Below are 5905 nucleotides of genomic sequence, written 5' to 3' on the forward strand. Positions count from 1 at the left end.
TTAATTCAGGAAGCAAAAATAAAACTTTAGTGAATTTTTCTAGAAAACATTTTTCAACTACAATTTTAAAAGTAAAAACACAAAAATAAAAAGCAGCGAAAAAATAAAGACACGAGATTTATAGTGTTTCGGTCAAAACCAGACCTATATCCACTCCCTGGAGGCACCCTCCGAGTATTGCACTTATATCACTAGTGACTCTCCTTTAGCACCAACAACAAGGCGGTGAAGCCTTTACTAAAACTCTTTTCACCACTACCTGGTGCGGCAGAGAACCGTCATCCTTTTACATTATCTCCAGTGTTGGTAGAGAACCTTCGTCCTTTTACACCCTCCCGGTGTGGGCAGAGAACCCTTCATCCTTTCACACTCTCCTAGTGTGGGAAGAGAACCCTTCGTCCTTTCACACTCTCCAAGTGTGGGCAGAGAACCCTTCGGCTGTTCATATATCATTGATAGTATTGGATGCATTGATAATACATAAACATATGATGCATTTGAATAAATAAGATAGATTCTTTTAATAGTTTATGAATGATTTTTATATCGTTGTTTTGTCGATTTGTTGAATTTTATATAAATTATTGATTTATAGAATCACTATAATGATTCCCTACTTTTATTATTTAATAATTTTTAGTTTTGTTGATAATGTTTGGATATTAATTATGTTGACTGCTATTAATTACATTAGACTGAACATTTTATATTGATTCTTTAGTCATTGTATTGAAAGCTTTAGTAAGTTTTAAATTATTGCTGAGATTTTGAACTCATTATGTGAATTTTAATAATTTTAGATTAGGGAATGGGTCAGGACTAATTGGAGTGAGGTTGACAGAGATACTTAGATTTTCTTTAGATTTTGTTATATATTTTCTTTTATTCTTTTGTAGTGAGGAGCTTATGATAGATTAGTGATTGTAGTGATATCATAACTAGCATAAATGATAATTTGGGTGAATAAATAATTAAATATATTAATGCATATGATATTAATTTTTTCCTGGTTATTATTTATATTGATGATTTATACAAGCTCTAGTATATTCTTAAAATGAGAAATATATAATTCTTTCCAATTTAATTTTGGGGGGTTACACACTATTATCAGATTACTAATTTTTTAATATATGTGCTTACCTAAGTTTTTGTCCTATCTTTTGTTCATTAACAATCAAGGAGTAATATAAAAAATTGATATAATAAATAAAAAATTGTTAAATTCAAAAGTAGCAATAACTTTAGAATCTTATGATTTAAGAAAATATTTAAGATTTTTGTTAACCTTCCTTCATTTGACTAACAGTATTGTTGTTAGGCCCCAAGTCTTATATATATATATATATAGGCCCCAAGTCTTATATGAGAAAAGTGGAGGGTTACATTAGGTTATCAATAGCCAATGTAAAACTTATCGTAGAATCATGACATGAATCCTTTAATACATTGTGTTAATGCTAGGGCATTCCCTAAAAGTAACATTTTGTATGGCTTGAATACAGTGACAAGTTTGTAATGGCCAATACACAGGTGTATGGGTGATATTAAAAATGTTGCAAAAAATGTGCTTGGTGTATAAGAGGGAAAAGCTCATAATAATAAAAATAGTTAGTCGTGGAATCAAAATGTTAAAGAAAAGATAAAAAAATATGAGTATTTGTTATAAAAATTAGTTTATATGTAAATTTTTTTATAATTGAGAAAGATATAAAGTGCCTATAAGGGGTTTAAGAAAGCAATATGTTATGCAAAGATTTTAGCTTTTAATGATTTATATAATAAATTAGATATATACTAAGAAGAGTGAAAGATATATATATATATATATATAAGTTAGCCAAACAAAGAGATAAGAGTGATAAGGATTTAATTCAAGTGAATTGTATTGAAAATGAAGATTAAAAAGTGCTTTTATTAGAAGAGTATATTCAACAAAGGTGAATGAGATATTTTCTGAACTTCTTAATGAAGATCATGAGAATGCGATTGACTTTAGTGAACTTAGCACCTTAAATGAAAATAAAAATTTTATTTTGATCGGCATATTAGTAAAACTGAAGTAAGAGAGGATTTACAGAAATGAAGTGTGGATTGCTATTATATTGATGATATTCTAATAGAGGTGTAGAAATGCTTAGGAGATGAAAGAATTTCTTTGCATATTAAATTTTTTAACATTATTTTAAAGCCTAAAAATATGTCAAATGAGTGGAGAATGAATGTATTGATTCCTATTTTTATGAATAAACGTGATACATAAGATTATGTGAATTATAAAAGAATTAAGTTAAATTGTCATACTTTAAAACTATGGGAGAGAGTTATGGAGCATAAGTGTGATACTAATGTTTCTCAAGATCAATTTGGATTCATGCCGAGTAGGTCTACTATGGAAGTTATACATTTGTTGAGAGGTTTGATAGAGAAGCATATAGAGAATAAGAAGGATCTACATATGATATTTATTGATTTAGAGAAAGCATATAATAATGTTCCAAGAGCAGTGCTATGGAGAGTTCTATAAAAGAAAGGGGTTAAGAATGCTTTATATTCAAGTCATTAAGGATATGTATGCAAGTGTTATTACTTGTATTCAAACACAAGGTGGTTTGACAAAGTAATTTCCTATTTCATTTGGATTGCACCAAGGATTATCCTTAAGCAAAGAATCATTGCAAGCAAAACATTTTTTTGAGTTTACTTTCAAAATTATAAATACTGTTGGGGCATCTGGTGAGAGTTAAGATGCTAAGAAAGTTCTTCAACATGAAAAAATACTTTCATATCTTAAAGCTGACAATCTAATAAGTGATAAAGGTTTAAATCAAGAGACTAATTTACAAAGATTTAGTGATATTCAATGGTGTTCACATTTTCATACTTTAATACAACAACAACATCAAGCTTTTGTCCCACTACGTCAGGTTGGCTACACGAATCCTTTTTCTCCATTGTGTCCCTTTAAAAGTCAAATTCTCATTTAAATATAATAAAGAATGATCATTTCTAATATTTTCTAACCAAGTCTATTTAGGTCTACCTCTAATTTATTTAACTTAAGTCAAATCTAATACCTTTACTTTCCTTATCGGGTCTTCGGAAAGCAACCATTTTATGTGACCAAACCATCTAAGACGACTCTCTCTAATCTTTTTTTTTACATTCTAATCTTATCTTTTTTTCACACTTTAATCTAAACTAAAAAATAAATGGGCAGCCAAACCTCAGTTGGTAGACCAGCAAGTTAGTTGACCCAATATCCTGCTTGCATGAATAATAAATGATTGAAATTTTATAATAGTATTCTATTGATTTTTTATCATTGATAATTGTATTATTAATTATATTGATTATTTATACATATATCATTCATCACTTGTTAAAAATGTTTGTTTACATAACATGATATGACTTACAAACTAGAAATATTATACATTATGATTCATGTACATAGCTACATTATGGATGTCAAGCCAAAAATACATAAACTATCTCTCTCTCTCTCTCTCTCTCTCCCTCTCTCTCTCTCTGGATAGGCATGGAGGATAAGTTATTAATTCTGTTGCAGTTACCATCTTCCTTTCTTTGCAATAGTAGTATAAATAAGCTTCTCCCTAGTTGTAAAGTTTCTCCCCTTGTTGGAATGAAAAATAGAAGAAGCTCCTCCTTCCTCTTAACGAAGTGGAAGACCTCCACTGCAAACGCATGAGTTCTAAGTCTCTATTTAAAGTGATAGCATGATCAAACTTGAAAATATTAAATTAATTTAAGCTCATAACATTTTATAAGCACAACCTATACAGAAAATGTGAACATATCTTTGCAATCTCAATTCACTATTTGCAAAAAATCACTACAGGAAAAACGTAAAAAACCGACGATTTATATGGTAAAACTGGCGGTTTTCAAATATACCGGCGGCTTTAACGCCACCGGTAAAAATGGCGTAGGAAACACTTACCGGTGGTTTATTTTCGGCGGTTTTATGAGGCGGCAGATTTTCGGCGGCTAATACCGCCGGTAACTACCGGATTTGGCACCGGCGGTGTTCCGGCCGTTAAGCTGCTAGTTATTGTACCGACGGCAAGACAGTGCACTCGATCGAGCGAGAGGTGGGCGGAGGCAATGGCAGAGCTCGTCCAAAGAGAGAGAAGGAAATATTAGAAATGAAATGCGAGGGTCGGGCCTGTTCATTTTAGGGCATTTACCGGCGGTCACGACTGCCAGTATTTTCATCACTTATCAACGTCAGTCTTCGCCGCCGGTAATATTGAGATCCAACGGTTTAACCGGCGGTTACAGGACCGTCGCTATTACCGGCGGCCTAACGTTACGAAACCCCCGGCTATTACCGGCGGCCACACCGCCGGTATTACCGACGGTCCTATAACCGCCGGTCAGGACTGCCGGTAATCAGCGTTTTTCCTGTAGTGAATTAAATTTTTTGATCATATCTAAAAGAGATTTGGTAAGGAGAAAATTTTAACTTCATAACTTTAATATAGACAAAAGCTAAATTGTAAAACTGAAAGGCTTCATTTTATAATGATGTTCACATTTTTTTTTCCAAAATGTTTGATATTTTACAATGTTAACCTATTAATAAGAACTCTTGCATTACAATTTGATCCTAATTTTATTGAACTTAGGCCTAAAAGCTTGTGGTTCGATTTATTTAGTGCACTTTTATTATTATTATTATTATTAATCTGTGGTGATAACCAAGAACTTTTGCTAAAGAGCTCAGGTGTAACATATGAACCTTTATTATTTTTACATTTATATTTATATACATGTAATTTGAAATTTATATTATTTTGTGTGTGAGCTACCATTCTTATTTTATACCTCTTTTTTTACATAATAATTTTTTTTTAAAATTTTTTTTACACCTCATAATAAGTTAAGTATTGCAGAGATGTGGATGTTTAGGAGGATGAATGGCTTTAATTTTAGAGACTGGATACGAAATAAGCATGCACATGTAAAGGTTAGAGTAGTTCCAGTGGAATATAAGATTAGAGAGAGTCACATGAATGGTTTCATCACACAAAACGGTGGCCTTATGATAACCAAATTAAGAAAGTAAATGTATTAAATTTGGCTTATGTTAAGAAAGATAGAGATAGACCTAAAAAGATTTGATTAGAAAATATTAGAAACAACCATTCGTTATTAAATTTAATTGAGAATTTCTCTTACCATGACAGTGGGGAAAAATGATTCATGTAGCCAATCCCACCACATAGTGGGATAGAGTGTTGATGTTGTTGTTATTGTTCTTTTTTTTATATATATTTGTAGAATTTTTCACCCATTATTTTATATCATTGTGACATGCTGGTTAGCCTATTCAGCACCAGACATACTGAATTGCATAGCTTTAAGGTTTAAAGATTTTGTTCAAAGATAGTAATGGAGGAAACAACCACTCCAGATCATAATAGACATATCAAGACTGGTGAAAAAAATTATGTATCACCACGCAGATTTTAATTTCTCCCTCTATTGTAATCGTAAACGTGGCATTGAGAAAAAGTACAGGTCTCAGAGGCCGACACAATATTTCTACAATGGAATTCAACTATCAAAAATAGGGTTTTGAAAATTGATATTTCTCTATATTCAAACATAGTTTAAGAATAATTCATACATTAAAAGTGAAACATGAAATTTAGTAGGAATTTATGTTTAAATAGAAACTACGTTTTTGAAAAAAGTTTATTCATTCTTTTATTTAGATATGCACAAGAAAAATATTATATCATCTTAAAAGACGAACATAAATCTCCAGAAATCCAAAAGTTAAGATAGTTTTTTATAAAAAGATTTCATCATTCTAAATTAAATAAGTATCAGTAATAAATTATAGTCTGAAAGACAATATCACATACTACGAGCA

Source organism: Dendrobium catenatum, unplaced genomic scaffold (genome assembly GCF_001605985.2).
Source record: "Dendrobium catenatum unplaced genomic scaffold, ASM160598v2 fragScaff_scaffold_390, whole genome shotgun sequence".
NCBI lineage: Eukaryota > Viridiplantae > Streptophyta > Magnoliopsida > Asparagales > Orchidaceae > Dendrobium > Dendrobium catenatum.